The sequence below is a fragment of the Salvelinus fontinalis genome, chromosome 12 (assembly GCF_029448725.1).
Source record: "Salvelinus fontinalis isolate EN_2023a chromosome 12, ASM2944872v1, whole genome shotgun sequence".
Classification (NCBI taxonomy): Eukaryota; Metazoa; Chordata; class Actinopteri; order Salmoniformes; family Salmonidae; genus Salvelinus; species Salvelinus fontinalis.
Genome location: NC_074676.1, coordinates 47210318 through 47226343, shown reverse-complemented (window position 1 = coordinate 47226343; position 16026 = coordinate 47210318).

Here is a 16026-nt window from a genome sequence, read left to right as displayed (position 1 = left end):
AGAACAATGTATTGTCTGGGTCAGACAGAATGTGCAAGGAAGTGAATAGTAATCAAGTGAGAAAGAAAAAGCACTTCGTGAGAAACACGTAAATAATGGGCAGGAAATGAAGATCAAAGTGCCGTGCCGGGCAGGTCAGTTTGTTATCATACTCGCCAGCCGCAATAAAACACGCAAGCTGGCTTCAGAGGATTTTGTCGACGCGAGGAAGTGCTGAAAGCGGTAACGTCCCATCCTGAGGATCCCGTGCTACTATCCCCATGTTGTTTGTGGGAAAGAGAGGCAAAACCTGGGTTCAAAATACTGTTTGAAATAATTTCAAACATTTTACTGTGCTTGATTTAGCTTGCCTGGATTATGCACCAATAAAACAAGTCCCAAAACTGTAAACCCCACCCACCTGGCACTCCAGGCAGGCTAAAGCAAACACTCAAAGTATTTGAAAGATTTCAAGTACTATTTGAACCCTGGTATGGTGTGAGAGAGAAAGGCGCTAGGAGCAGGGTTGAGGGGAGGAAGGTGGGCAGAACTAACTCAGTGTTTACCAGGAAAAGGGACAGGGCTTCACAGAACTCCACTTCAGAGACCGTGCCATCTTGTTAAACACATAATGTGTGTGTTTATTGGGGACCCCTTTCCCCCCTCTTGTTGCCCTCACACACAATGGAGACCATAAGAAGTAACAGTGTTTTTTTGCGTGACTTGGTGTGAGAATGACGTAAGATGTCTACGGGTGGAGTCAGAACAGAATCAGACAGACAGACAAACAGAGACAAGCAGACAGAGAGAGACACTCTACATGAACCAACTGCCACTATCCTTGGCTGAGTGTAACACCCTTTGAGGTAGTTTCACATATGGGGGGACGGGCCACTTTTTTATAAAAGCTGCGTTAAATCCTTGTTACCTTTTCCCCTTAGGCCAGTTGAATTAGCTAATATGCTTCTGTGTTTGATTTAGCCATTATGCTAACGAGGAAAACATTTGTCCTTTCCACCTCGTTACTTAGCTGCCCCTCCCTCAGGTGCTAGCGCTAATTTTACACTCTCCATTAGATTTCATTCATCACTCAAATATTAAGGGTTGGTGGTGGAATGTTTTACACACCTCCGTGTTCTCTCTCTCCTGCTCATTAATGAAATAGGACTCACCTATGAGCCTCTTGTCTGTTTACTTTCATAGTAGCCATGGGTTATTGTTGGATGATACAGGTCATAGTAACCATGGGTTATTGTTGGATGATACAGGTTATAGTAACCATGGGTTATTGTTGGATGATACAGGTCATAGTAACCATGGGTTATTGTTGGATGACACAGGTCATAGTAACCATGGGTTATTGTTGGATGACACAGATCATAGTTTTGCCAGCCTACAAGGTTGTTGTCCTGGCACCACACTGCCAGGTCTCTGACCTCCTTCTGTAGGCTGTCTCATCGTTGTTGGTGGTCAGGCAAACCATTGGGGTGTTGTCGGCAACCTTAACGAGGGTGTTGGAGTCATGTGCGGCCACGCAGTCGTGGGTGAACAGATTGTACAGCAGGGGACTAAGTACACACCCCTGAGGGACCCCCGTGTTGTTGGGTCAACATGGCGGATGTGTTGTTGCTACCCTCACCACCTGGGGGAAGCCCGTCAGGAAGTCCAGTATCCATTTGTGGAGGGAGGTGTTTATTCCCAGGGTCCTTAGCTTAGTGATGAGCTTGAATGGCACAATGGTGTTGAATGCTAAGCTGTAGTCAATGAACAGTATTCTCACATAGGTGTTCCTCTTGTCCAGGTAGGAAAGGGCAGTGTGGAGTGTAATAGAGAATGTGTCATCTGTGATCTGTTGAGCCGGTATGCGAACTGGAGTGGGTCCAGGGTGTCTGGGATTATGGTGTTGATGTGAGCCATGACCAGCCATTCAAAGCATTTCATGGCTACAGATGTAAGTGCTATGGGGCGATAGTCATTTAGACAGGTTTCCTTGGTGTGATTGGACACGGAGACTATGGTGGTCTGCTTGAAACATGTAGGTATCACAGACTGTGTCAGGGAGAGGCTGATAATGTCAGTGAAGACTCTTGCCAGTTGGTCAGCGCATGCTCTGAGTACACGTCCTGGTAATCCGTCTGGCCCTGCGGCCTTGTGAATGTTGACCTGTTTAAAGGTCTTACTCACATCGTCTGCGGAGAGCTTGAGCCTTGTGGCCACAGGTGTGAAATGTTAAAATCCAGGCTCTGTTTGAATTACTATGGGAGAACGTACACCTTATGTATTTTGGCCAGTGTTCAGGTATTATGTTTTAAAGTTATAGTTCAGTGATTGCAGTCACCTCTTGTTCGTAGTCGGTTTCAAGGTAAAAAAAAAAATATATATATATTGAAATATGTAAAATCACTGAACTACCCCACAGGGCACACACTAGTTGAATCAACATTGTTTCCACGTCATTTTAATGAAATTACATTGAACCAACATGGAATAGATGTTGAATTGACGTCTGTGCCCTGTGGGATCCATTTAATTGTGTATTGAATCACACCAGTGGGCCAATCCATTAACCTTTTACTGCAGTGGGGTAAATCAGTGTTAAACAGAGTGTTTCTTGGTAGGTATAAAAAAAAAAAATCTACTTTGAAACAAAAGTATACACCTCACAAAACTGTTTAACAGAGAGACAATGGAATTTCTGCAGGTTTTTTGAAATAATGAAGTTATGAAAATTCCACCCATAAGGCAACTAGGTCATTTGACTGCAGGAAAAAGCTACCAAAGCTGACATAACTGTTTGATACACTTTTGGTACCAAGAGGGAACACCCATAGGAGTTTCTCCTGAAAAAGATTATGCAAAAGGGTTTGAACCGTAGGAAAACATTCGTAAGAGTCTGCCGTATTGCTTCTCTGCAAAATTCAGACAACTAAAGCAATATTAGGGGTAGCAATGCTCACAACGAAGTTAAACATTTCAGAATGACTTATTGCAACCAACTTATGTTACAAAACTGTGTCAATATTGCTCAATAAATTATTCAGAAAAAATATCACTAAACACAGTGCCATGTAACTGAAAATGTATCAACAATTATGAAGCGGAAATACTATATATTTTTTGAGGGGAAATACTTTGATTTAATGACAAAATCATCTTGACATTTTTATTCGACCCAACTGCCTACTCAGCTGTCTTTGTATCACGTGATGGTTATTCACAATTAGAGCATTGGGCCAGTAACCGAAAGGTTGCTGGATTGAATCCCCGAGCTGACAAGGTAAAAATCTGTCGTTCTGCCACTGACCAAGGCAGCTAACCCACTGTACCCCGGGCGCTGAAGACGTGGATGTTGATTAAGGCAGCCCCCCGTACCTCTATGATTCAGAGGGGTTGAGTTAAATGCGGAAGACACATTTCAGTTGAAGGCATTCAGTTGTACAAATGACTAGGTATCCCCCTTTCCCTAATCACACCAGATACTGTATACCATATAACATCTAACCCCAGACTACAAAAGCATGAAAGCTTCTCACAATAACTGCTCTATGATCATTCCAAAAATAAAACTATGCATGTTTCTGATCCAGAGCCCAGTCCAGTGTTGTTGCTGCCCGGAAGCTCCACCCAAACAGACCAGACCCTCACTAAAGCCTTACTAAGTACAGGGTCATTTTCATTAGGCTCCAAATTAAAGAAATGTGACTGAAAAAGAGAGGGATTATTTTAATCTGTTCAACAGGAAAACTTGTTGTCCGTTGCAAAACGTTTTGCGATGTTGTGTCATAATGAATGCGACCCAGCTGAGGGGAATCAAACACAGGCCAGTGGTTGGCTGATGACTGGTGGCTGGCTGGCGGCTGGCTGGGAGCTGGCTGGTGGCTGGCTGGTGGATGGCTGGTGGCTGGCTGGCTGGTGGCAAGCTGGTGGCTGGTGGCTGGCTGGCTGGCTGGTTGCTGGCTGGCTGGCTGGAGGCTGGCTGGGTGCTGGCTGGTGGCTGCCTGCTGGAGGCTGGCTGGTGGCTGGCAGGTGAATGACTGGTGGCTGGCTGGCTTGCTGGTGGTTGGCTGGATGGCTGGTGGCTGGCTGGAGGCATGCTGGTGGCTGACTGGTGGCTGACTGGTGGCTGGTGGCCGGCTGGTGGCTGGCTGGTGGCTGGCAGGCTGGCTGGTTGCTGGTGGCTGGTGGCTGGCTGGCTGGCTGGTTGCTGGCTGGCTGGCTGGAGGCTGGCTGGGTGCTGGCTGGTGGCTGCCTGCTGGAGGCTGGCTGGTGGCTGGCAGGTGAATGACTGGTGGCTGGCTGGCTTGCTGGTGGTTGGCTGGATGGCTGGTGGCTGGCTGGAGGCATGCTGGTGGCTGACTGGTGGCTGACTGGTGGCTGGTGGCCGGCTGGTGGCTGGCTGGTGGCTGGCAGGCTGGCTGGTTGCTGGTGGCTGGCTGGCTGGCTGGATTGCTGGTGTCTGGCGGCTGGCTGGTGGCTGGAAGGCAGGCTGGTGGCTGGCTGGTAACTGGCTGGCGGCTGGCTGGTAACTGGCTGGTGGCTGGCTGCTGGAGGCTGGATGGTGGCTGGCTGGCTGGTGGTTGGCTGGATGGCTGGCTGGTGGCATGCTGGTGGCTGACTGGTGGCTAAGTGGTGGTTGGTGGCCGGCTGGTTGCTGGCTGGTGGCTGGCAGGCTGGCTGGCTGGTTGCTGGTGGTTGGCTGGCTGGCTGGATTGCTGGTGGATGGCGGCTGGCTGGTGGCTGGCTGGCTGGTGGCTGGAAGGCAGGCTGGTGGCTGGCTGGTGGCTGGCTGGTGGCTGGCTGGTGGCTGGCTGGTTGGCTGGCTGGCTGGCTGGCTGGTGGCTGGCTGGCTGGTGGCTGGCGGCTGGCTGGCTGGCTGGCTTGTTCCTGGTGGCTGGCTAGTGTCTGGATGGATGGCTGGCTGGCTAGCTAGTGGCTGGCTGGCTGGCTGGTGGCCGGCTGGCTGGCCGGCTGGTGGCTGGCTGGCTGGTGGCTAGCTGGTGGCTGGCTGGCTGGCTGGTTGGCTGGCTGGAGGCTGGCTGGTGGCTGGCTGGCTAGTGGCTGGCTGGCTGGCTAGTGGCTGGCTGGCTGGTGGCTGGCTGGCTGGTGGCTGATTGCTGGCTCGCTGGTAGCTTGGTGGCTGGTGGCTGGCTGGCTGGCTGGTGGCCGGCTGGCTAGCTGGCTGGTGGCCGGCTGGCTGGTTGGCTGGCTGGCTGGCTGGTTGGCTGGAGGCTGGCTTGCTGGAGGCTGGATGGTGACTGGTGGCTGGCTGGTGGCTGGCTGGTGGCAGGCTGGTATCTTGTTGCTGGCTGGCTGGCTGGCTGTTGGCTGGCTGGCTGGCTGGAGGCTGGATGGTGGCTGGTGGCTGGCTGGTGGCAGGCTGGCTAGCTAGTGGCTGGCTGGCTGGAGGCTGGCTGGTGGCTGGCTGGTGGCTGGCTGCTGGAGGCTGGCTGGTGGCTGGCAGGTGAATGACTGGTGGCTGGCTGGCTTGTTGGTGGTTGGCTGGATGGCTGGTGGCTGGCTGGAGGCATGCTGGTGGCTGACTGGTAGCTGGTGGCCGGCTGGTGGCTGGCTGGTGGGTGGCAGGCTGGCTGGTTGCTGGTGGCTGGCTGGCTGGCTGGCTGGATTGCTGGTGTCTGGCGGCTGACTGGTGGCTGGAAGGCAGGCTGGTGGCTGGCTGGTAACTGGCTGGTGGCTGGCTGCTGGAGGCTGGCTGGTGGCTGGCAGGTGGCTGGCTGGCTGGTGGTTGGTGGCATGCTGGTGGCTTACTGGTGGCAAACTGGCTGGTGGCCGGCTGGTTGCTGGCTGGTGGCTGGCAGGCTGGCTGGCTGGTTGCTGGTGGTTGCCTGGCTGGCTGGATTGCTGGTGGATGGTGGCTGGCTGGTGGCTGGCTGGCTAGTGGCTGGAAGGCAGGCTGGTGGCTGGTTGGCTGGCTGGCTGGCTGGCTGGTGGCTGGCTGGTTCCTGGTGGCTGGCTAGTGTCTGGATGGATGGCTGGCTGGCTAGCTAGTGGCTGGCTGGCTGGTGGCTAGTGGCTGGCTGTTGGCGGGCTGGCTGGCTGGCTGGTTTTCTTGTTAGTGGCTGGCTGGCTGGCTGGTGGCCGGCTGGCTGGCCGGCTGGTGGTTGGCTGGCTGGTGGCTGGCTGGTGGCTGGTAGCTGGCTGATGGCTGGCTGTCAGCTGGCTGGTGGCAGGCTGGTGGCTGGTTGGCTGGCTGGTGGCTGGCTGGCTGGCTGGCTGGTTGGCTGGCTGGCTGGTTGGAGGCTGGCTGGTGGCTGGCTGGCTAGTGGCTGGCTGGCTGGTTGCTGGTGGCTGGCTAGTGTCTGGATGGATGGCTGGCTGGCTAGCTAGTGGCTGGCTGGCTGGTCTGGCTGGTTGGTGGCTGGTTGCTGGCTGGCTGGCTGGTGGCTGGTGGCTGGCTGTTGGCAGACTGGCTGGCTGACTGGTTGGTGGCTGGCTGGTTGCCGGCTGGTGGCTGGCTGGCTGGCTGGTGGCTGGCTGGTGGCTGGTAGCTGGCTGATTGCTGGCTGGTGGCTGGCTGGTGGCTAGTGGCTGGTATCTTGTTGCTGGGTGGCTGGGGGCTGGCTGGTGGCTAGAGGCTGGCTGGCTGGCTGGTGAATGGCTGGTGAATGGCAAGCTGGCTGGTGGCTGGCAGGCTGGCAGGCTGGCTGTCTGGCTGGCTGGCTGGTGGCTGGCTGGCTGGTGGCTGGCCTGCTGGCTGGTGGCTGGCTGGTGGCTGGCTGGCTGATTGTTGGTGGCTGATTGGCAGGCTGGCTGGCTGGTGGCTGGCTGGCTGGTTATTGGAGGCTGGCTGGTGTCTGGGTGGATGGCTGGCTGGCTGGCTGGCTGCCTAGTGGCTGGCTGGCTGGCTAGTGGCTGGCTGGTGGCTGGCTGGTGGCTGATTGCTGGCTCGCTGGTAGCTAGGTGGCTGGTGGCTGGCTGGCTGGTGGCCGGCTGGCTAGCTGGCTGGTGGCTGGCTGGATGGTGACTGGTGGCTGTCTGGTGGCTGGCTGGTGGCAGGCTGGTATCTTGTTGCTGGCTGGCTGGCTGGCTGTTGGCTGGCTGGCTGGCTGGAGGCTGGCTTGCTGGAGGCTGGATGGTGGCTGGTGGATGGCTGGTGGCTGGCTGGTGGCAGGCTTTCTAGCTAGTAGCTGACTGGCTGGTGGCTAGTGGCTGGCTGGCTGGCTGGCTGGTTAGTGGCTGGCTGGCTGGCTGGTGGCTGGCTGGCTGGTCGGCTGGTGGCTGGCTGGCTGGTGGCTGGCTGGTGGCTGGTAGCTGGCTGATGGCTGGCTGTTGGCTGGCTGGAGGCTGGCTGGTGGCTGGTGGCTGGCTGGCTGGCTGGCTGGCTGGCGGCTGGCTGGTGGCTGGCTGGCTGGTTACTGGTGGCTGGCTAGTGTCTGGATGGATGGCTGGCTGGCTAGCTAGTGGCTGGCTGTCTGGTCTGGCTGGCTGGTGGCTGATTGCTGGCTGGCTGGCTGGTGGCTGGCTGGCTAGCTAGTGGCTGGCTGGCTGGTGGCTAGTGGCTGGCTGTTGGCGGGCTGGCTGGCTGGCTAGCTGGTTTTCTTGTTAGTGGCTGGCTGGCTGGCTGGCTGGCTGGCTGGTGGTGTCTGGATTGATGGCTGTTGGCAGACTGGCTGGCTGACTGGTTGGTGGCTGGCTGGTGGCCGGCTGGTGGCTCGCTGGCTGGCTGGTGGCTGGCTGGTGGCTGGTAGCTGGCTGATTGCTGGCTGGTGGCTGGCTGGTGGCTAGTGGCTGGTATCTTGTTGCTGGCTGGCTGGGGGCTGGCTTGTGGCTAGTGGCTGGCTGGCTGGCTGGTGAATGGCTGGTTGCTGGCAAGCTGGCTGGTGGCTGGCAGGCTGGCTGGCTGGCTGGCTGGCTGGTGGCTGGCTGGCTGGCTGGTTGCTGGTGGCTGGCTGGCTGGATTGCTGGTGTCTGGCGGCTGGCTGGTGGCTGGAAGGCAGGCTGGTGGCTGGCTGGTAACTGGCTGGCGGCTGGCTGGTAACTGGCTGGTGGCTGGCTGCTGGAGGCTGGATGGTGGCTGGCTGGCTGGTGGTTGGCTGGATGGCTGGCTGGTGGCATGCTGGTGGCTGACTGGTGGCTAAGTGGTGGTTGGTGGCCGGCTGGTTGCTGGCTGGTGGCTGGCAGGCTGGCTGGCTGGTTGCTGGTGGTTGGCTGGCTGGCTGGATTGCTGGTGGATGGCGGCTGGCTGGTGGCTGGCTGGCTGGTGGCTGGAAGGCAGGCTGGTGGCTGGCTGGTGGCTGGCTGGTGGCTGGCTGGTGGCTGGCTGGTTGGCTGGCTGGCTGGCTGGCTGGTGGCTGGCTGGCTGGTGGCTGGCGGCTGGCTGGCTGGCTGGCTGGTTCCTGGTGGCTGGCTAGTGTCTGGATGGATGGCTGGCTGGCTAGCTAGTGGCTGGCTGGCTGGCTGGCTGGTGGCCGGCTGGCTGGCCGGCTGGTGGCTGGCTGGCTGGTGGCTAGCTGGTGGCTGGCTGGTGGCTGGTGAATGGCTGGCTGGTTGGCTGGCTGGAGGCTGGCTGGTGGCTGGCTGGCTAGTGGCTGGCTGGCTGGCTAGTGGCTGGCTGGCTGGTGGCTGGCTGGCTGGTGGCTGATTGCTGGCTCGCTGGTAGCTTGGTGGCTGGTGGCTGGCTGGCTGGCTGGTGGCCGGCTGGCTAGCTGGCTGGTGGCCGGCTGGCTGGTTGGCTGGCTGGCTGGCTGGTTGGCTGGAGGCTGGCTTGCTGGAGGCTGGATGGTGACTGGTGGCTGGCTGGTGGCTGGCTGGTGGCAGGCTGGTATCTTGTTGCTGGCTGGCTGGCTGGCTATTGGCTGGCTGGCTGGCTGGAGGCTGGATGGTGGCTGGTGGCTGGCTGGTGGCAGGCTGGCTAGCTAGTGGCTGGCTGGCTGGAGGCTGGCTGGTGGCTGGCTGGTGGCTGGCTGCTGGAGGCTGGCTGGTGGCTGGCAGGTGAATGACTGGTGGCTGGCTGGCTTGTTGGTGGTTGGCTGGATGGCTGGTGGCTGGCTGGAGGCATGCTGGTGGCTGGCAGGTGAATGACTGGTGGCTGGCTGGCTTGTTGGTGGTTGGCTGGATGGCTGGTGGCTGGCTGGAGGCATGCTGGTGGCTGACTGGTAGCTGGTGGCCGGCTGGTGGCTGGCTGGTGGCTGGCAGGCTGGCTGGTTGCTGGTGGCTGGCTGGCTGGCTGGCTGGATTGCTGGTGTCTGGCGGCTGACTGGTGGCTGGAAGGCAGGCTGGTGGCTGGCTGGTAACTGGCTGGTGGCTGGCTGCTGGAGGCTGGCTGGTGGCTGGCAGGTGGCTGGCTGGTGGCTGGCTGGCTGGTGGTTGGTGGCATGCTGGTGGCTTACTGGTGGCAAACTGGCTGGTGGCCGGCTGGTTGCTGGCTGGTGGCTGGCAGGCTGGCTGGCTGGTTGCTGGTGGTTGCCTGGCTGGCTGGATTGCTGGTGGATGGTGGCTGGCTGGTGGCTGGCTGGCTAGTGACTGGAAGGCAGGCTGGTGGCTGGTTGGCTGGCTGGCTGGCTGGCTGGTGGCTGGCTGGTTCCTGGTGGCTGGCTAGTGTCTGGATGGATGGCTGGCTGGCTAGCTAGTGGCTGGCTGGCTGGTGGCTAGTGGCTGGCTGTTGGCGGGCTGGCTGGCTGGCTGGCTGGCTGGTTTTCTTGTTAGTGGCTGGCTGGCTGGCTGGTGGCCGGCTGGCTGGCCGGCTGGCTGGTGGCTGGCTGGTGGCTGGTAGCTGGCTGATGGCTGGCTGTCAGCTGGCTGGTGGCAGGCTGGTGGCTGGCTGGCTGGCTGGTGGCTGGCTGGCTGGCTGGCTGGCTGGTTGGCTGGCTGGCTGGTTGGAGGCTGGCTGGTGGCTGGCTGGCTAGTGGCTGGCTGGCTGGTTGCTGGTGGCTGGCTAGTGTCTGGATGGATGGCTGGCTGGCTAGCTAGTGGCTGGCTGGCTGGTCTGGCTGGCTGGTGGCTGGTTGCTGGCTGGCTGGCTGGTGGCTGGTGGCTGGCTGTTGGCAGACTGGCTGGCTGACTGGTTGGTGGCTGGCTGGTTGCCGGCTGGTGGCTGGCTGGCTGGCTGGTGGCTGGCTGGTGGCTGGTAGCTGGCTGATTGCTGGCTGGTGGCTGGCTGGTGGCTAGTGGCTGGTATCTTGTTGCTGGGTGGCTGGGGGCTGGCTGGTGGCTAGAGGCTGGCTGGCTGGCTGGTGAATGGCTGGTGAATGGCAAGCTGGCTGGTGGCTGGCAGGCTGGCAGGCTGGCTGTCTGGCTGGCTGGCTGGTGGCTGGCTGGCTGGCTGGTGGCTGATTTCTGGCTCGCTGGTAGCTTGGTGGCTGGTGGCTGGCTGGCTGGCTGGTGGCCGGCTGGCTAGCTGGCTGGTGGCCGGCTGGCTGGTTGGCTGGCTGGCTGGCTGGTTGGCTGGAGGCTGGCTTGCTGGAGGCTGGATGGTGACTGGTGGCTGGCTGGTGGCTGGCTGGTGGCAGGCTGGTATCTTGTTGCTGGCTGGCTGGCTGGCTGTTGGCTGGCTGGCTGGCTGGAGGCTGGATGGTGGCTGGTGGCTGGCTGGTGGCAGGCTGGCTAGCTAGTGGCTGGCTGGCTGGAGGCTGGCTGGTGGCTGGCTGGTGGCTGGCTGCTGGAGGCTGGCTGGTGGCTGGCAGGTGAATGACTGGTGGCTGGCTGGCTTGTTGGTGGTTGGCTGGATGGCTGGTGGCTGGCTGGAGGCATGCTGGTGGCTGACTGGTAGCTGGTGGCCGGCTGGTGGCTGGCTGGTGGCTGGCAGGCTGGCTGGTTGCTGGTGGCTGGCTGGCTGGCTGGCTGGCCGGCTGGTGGCTGGCTGGCTGGTGGCTAGCTGGTGGCTGGCTGGCTGGCTGGTTGGCTGGCTGGAGGCTGGCTGGTGGCTGGCTGGCTAGTGGCTGGCTGGCTGGCTAGTGGCTGGCTGGCTGGTGGCTGGCTGGCTGGTGGCTGATTGCTGGCTCGCTGGTAGCTTGGTGGCTGGTGGCTGGCTGGCTGGCTGGTGGCCGGCTGGCTAGCTGGCTGGTGGCCGGCTGGCTGGTTGGCTGGCTGGCTGGCTGGTTGGCTGGAGGCTGGCTTGCTGGAGGCTGGATGGTGACTGGTGGCTGGCTGGTGGCTGGCTGGTGGCAGGCTGGTATCTTGTTGCTGGCTGGCTGGCTGGCTGTTGGCTGGCTGGCTGGCTGGAGGCTGGATGGTGGCTGGTGGCTGGCTGGTGGCAGGCTGGCTAGCTAGTGGCTGGCTGGCTGGAGGCTGGCTGGTGGCTGGCTGGTGGCTGGCTGCTGGAGGCTGGCTGGTGGCTGGCAGGTGAATGACTGGTGGCTGGCTGGCTTGTTGGTGGTTGGCTGGATGGCTGGTGGCTGGCTGGAGGCATGCTGGTGGCTGGCAGGTGAATGACTGGTGGCTGGCTGGCTTGTTGGTGGTTGGCTGGATGGCTGGTGGCTGGCTGGAGGCATGCTGGTGGCTGACTGGTAGCTGGTGGCCGGCTGGTGGCTGGCTGGTGGCTGGCAGGCTGGCTGGTTGCTGGTGGCTGGCTGGCTGGCTGGCTGGATTGCTGGTGTCTGGCGGCTGACTGGTGGCTGGAAGGCAGGCTGGTGGCTGGCTGGTAACTGGCTGGTGGCTGGCTGCTGGAGGCTGGCTGGTGGCTGGCAGGTGGCTGGCTGGTGGCTGGCTGGCTGGTGGTTGGTGGCATGCTGGTGGCTTACTGGTGGCAAACTGGCTGGTGGCCGGCTGGTTGCTGGCTGGTGGCTGGCAGGCTGGCTGGCTGGTTGCTGGTGGTTGCCTGGCTGGCTGGATTGCTGGTGGATGGTGGCTGGCTGGTGGCTGGCTGGCTAGTGACTGGAAGGCAGGCTGGTGGCTGGTTGGCTGGCTGGCTGGCTGGTGGCTGGCTGGTTCCTGGTGGCTGGCTAGTGTCTGGATGGATGGCTGGCTGGCTAGCTAGTGGCTGGCTGGCTGGTGGCTAGTGGCTGGCTGTTGGCGGGCTGGCTGGCTGGCTGGCTGGCTGGTTTTCTTGTTAGTGGCTGGCTGGCTGGCTGGTGGCCGGCTGGCTGGCCGGCTGGCTGGTGGCTGGCTGGTGGCTGGTAGCTGGCTGATGGCTGGCTGTCAGCTGGCTGGTGGCAGGCTGGTGGCTGGCTGGCTGGCTGGTGGCTGGCTGGCTGGCTGGCTGGTTGGCTGGCTGGCTGGTTGGAGGCTGGCTGGTGGCTGGCTGGCTAGTGGCTGGCTGGCTGGTTGCTGGTGGCTGGCTAGTGTCTGGATGGATGGCTGGCTGGCTAGCTAGTGGCTGGCTGGCTGGTCTGGCTGGCTGGTGGCTGGTTGCTGGCTGGCTGGCTGGTGGCTGGTGGCTGGCTGTTGGCAGACTGGCTGGCTGACTGGTTGGTGGCTGGCTGGTTGCCGGCTGGTGGCTGGCTGGCTGGCTGGTGGCTGGCTGGTGGCTGGTAGCTGGCTGATTGCTGGCTGGTGGCTGGCTGGTGGCTAGTGGCTGGTATCTTGTTGCTGGGTGGCTGGGGGCTGGCTGGTGGCTAGAGGCTGGCTGGCTGGCTGGTGAATGGCTGGTGAATGGCAAGCTGGCTGGTGGCTGGCAGGCTGGCAGGCTGGCTGTCTGGCTGGCTGGCTGGTGGCTGGCTGGCTGGCTGGTGGCTGATTGCTGGCTCGCTGGTAGCTTGGTGGCTGGTGGCTGGCTGGCTGGCTGGTGGCCGGCTGGCTAGCTGGCTGGTGGCCGGCTGGCTGGTTGGCTGGCTGGCTGGCTGGTTGGCTGGAGGCTGGCTTGCTGGAGGCTGGATGGTGACTGGTGGCTGGCTGGTGGCAGGCTGGCTAGCTAGTGGCTGGCTGGCTGGAGGCTGGCTGGTGGCTGGCTGGTGGCTGGCTGCTGGAGGCTGGCTGGTGGCTGGCAGGTGAATGACTGGTGGCTGGCTGGCTTGTTGGTGGTTGGCTGGATGGCTGGTGGCTGTCTGGAGGCATGCTGGTGGCTGACTGGTAGCTGGTGGCCGGCTGGTGGCTGGCTGGTGGCTGGCAGGCTGGCTGGTTGCTGGTGGCTGGCTGGCTGGCTGGCTGGATTGCTGGTGTCTGGCGGCTGACTGGTGGCTGGAAGGCAGGCTGGTGGCTGGCTGGTAACTGGCTGGTGGCTGGCTGCTGGAGGCTGGCTGGTGGCTGGCAGGTGGCTGGCTGGTGGCTGGCTGGCTGGTGGTTGGTGGCATGCTGGTGGCTTACTGGTGGCAAACTGGCTGGTGGCCGGCTGGTTGCTGGCTGGTGGCTGGCAGGCTGGCTGGCTGGTTGCTGGTGGTTGCCTGGCTGGCTGGATTGCTGGTGGATGGTGGCTGGCTGGTGGCTGGCTGGCTAGTGGCTGGAAGGCAGGCTGGTGGCTGGTTGGCTGGCTGGCTGGCTGGCTGGTGGCTGGCTGGTTCCTGGTGGCTGGCTAGTGTCTGGATGGATGGCTGGCTGGCTAGCTAGTGGCTGGCTGGCTGGTGGCTAGTGGCTGGCTGTTGGCGGGCTGGCTGGCTGGCTGGCTGGTTTTCTTGTTAGTGGCTGGCTGGCTGGCTGGTGGCCGGCTGGCTGGCCGGCTGGTGGTTGGCTGGCTGGTGGCTGGCTGGTGGCTGGTAGCTGGCTGATGGCTGGCTGTCAGCTGGCTGGTGGCAGGCTGGTGGCTGGCTGGCTGGCTGGAGGCTGGCTGGCTGGCTGGCTGGTTGGCTGGCTGGCTGGTTGGAGGCTGGCTGGTGGCTGGCTGGCTAGTGGCTGGCTGGCTGGTTGCTGGTGGCTGGCTAGTGTCTGGATGGATGGCTGGCTGGCTAGCTTGTGGCTGGCTGGCTGGTCTGGCTGGTTGGTGGCTGGTTGCTGGCTGGCTGGCTGGTGGCTGGTGGCTGGCTGTTGGCAGACTGGCTGGCTGACTGGTTGGTGGCTGGCTGGTTGCCGGCTGGTGGCTGGCTGGCTGGCTGGTGGCTGGCTGGTGGCTGGTAGCTGGCTGATTGCTGGCTGGTGGCTGGCTGGTGGCTAGTGGCTGGTATCTTGTTGCTGGGTGGCTGGGGGCTGGCTGGTGGCTAGAGGCTGGCTGGCTGGCTGGTGAATGGCTGGTGAATGGCAAGCTGGCTGGTGGCTGGCAGGCTGGCAGGCTGGCTGTCTGGCTGGCTGGCTGGTGGCTGGCTGGCTGGCTGGTGGCTGGCCTGCTGGCTGGTGGCTGGCTGGTGGCTGGCTGGCTGATTGTTGGTGGCTGATTGGCAGGCTGGCTGGCTGGTGGCTGGCTGGCTGGTTATTGGAGGCTGGCTGGTGTCTGGGTGGATGGCTGGCTGGCTGGCTGGCTGGCTAGTGGCTGGCTGGCTGGCTAGTGGCTGGCTGGTGGCTGGCTGGTGGCTGATTGCTGGCTCGCTGGTAGCTAGGTGGCTGGTGGCTGGCTGGCTGGTGGCCGGCTGGCTAGCTGGCTGGTGGCTGGCTGGATGGTGACTGGTGGCTGTCTGGTGGCTGGCTGGTGGCAGGCTGGTATCTTGTTGCTGGCTGGCTGGCTGGCTGTTGGCTGGCTGGCTGGCTGGAGGCTGGCTTGCTGGAGGCTGGATGGTGGCTGGTGGATGGCTGGTGGCTGGCTGGTGGCAGGCTTTCTAGCTAGTAGCTGACTGGCTGGTGGCTAGTGGCTGGCTGGCTGGCTGGCTGGTTAGTGGCTGGCTGGCTGGCTGGTGGCTGGCTGGCTGGTCGGCTGGTGGCTGGCTGGCTGGTGGCTGGCTGGTGGCTGGTAGCTGGCTGATGGCTGGCTGTTGGCTGGCTGGAGGCTGGCTGGTGGCTGGTGGCTGGCTGGCTGGCTGGCTGGCTGGCGGCTGGCTGGTGGCTGGCTGGCTGGTTGCTGGTGGCTGGCTAGTGTCTGGATGGATGGCTGGCTGGCTAGCTAGTGGCTGGCTGTCTGGTCTGGCTGGCTGGTGGCTGATTGCTGGCTGGCTGGCTGGTGGCTGGCTGGCTAGCTAGTGGCTGGCTGGCTGGTGGCTAGTGGCTGGCTGTTGGCGGGCTGGCTGGCTGGCTAGCTGGTTTTCTTGTTAGTGGCTGGCTGGCTGGCTGGCTGGCTGGCTGGTGGTGTCTGGATTGATGGCTGTTGGCAGACTGGCTGGCTGACTGGTTGGTGGCTGGCTGGTGGCCGGCTGGTGGCTCGCTGGTGGCTGGTAGCTGGCTGATTGCTGGCTGGTGGCTGGCTGGTGGCTAGTGGCTGGTATCTTGTTGCTGGCTGGCTGGGGGCTGGCTTGTGGCTAGTGGCTGGCTGGCTGGCTGGTGAATGGCTGGTTGCTGGCAAGCTGGCTGGTGGCTGGCAGGCTGGCTGGCTGGCTGGCTGGTGGCTGGCTGGCTGGCTGGCTGGCTGGTGGCTGGCTGGCTGGCTAGTGGCTGGCAGGTGAATGACTGGTGGCTGGCTGGCTTGCTGGTGGTTGGCTGGATGGCTGGTGGCTGGCTGGCTAGTGGCTGGCTGGCTGGCTAGTGGCTGGCTGGTGGCTGGCTGGTGGCTGATTGCTGGCTCGCTGGTAGCTAGGTGGCTGGTGGCTGGCTGGCTGGCTGGTGGCCGGCTGGCTAGCTGGCTGGTGGCCGGCTGGCTGGTTGGCTGGCTGGCTGGAGGCTGGCTTGCTGGAGGCTGGATGGTGACTGGTGGCTGTCTGGTGGCTGGCTGGTGGCAGGCTGGTATCTTGTTGCTGGCTGGCTGGCTGGCTGTTGGCTTGCTGGCTGGCTGGAGGCTGGCTTGCTGGAGGCTGGATGGTGGCTGGTGGATGGCTGGTGGCTGGCTGGTGGCAGGCTTTCTATCTAGTAGCTGACTGGCTGGTGGCTAGTGGCTGGCTGGCTGGCTGGCTGGTTAGTGGCTGGCTGGCTGGCTGGTGGCCGGCTGGCTGGCTGGTCGGCTGGTAGCTGGCTGGCTGGTGGCTGGCTGGTGGCTGGTAGCTGGCTGATGGCTGGCTGTTGGCTGGCTGGAGGCTGGCTGGTGGCTGGTGGCTGGCTGGCTGGCTGGAGGCTGGCTGGTGGCTGGCTGGCTAGTGGCTGGCTGGCTGGTTGCTGGTGGCTGGCTAGTGTCTGGATGGATGGCTGGCTGGCTAGCTAGTGGATGGC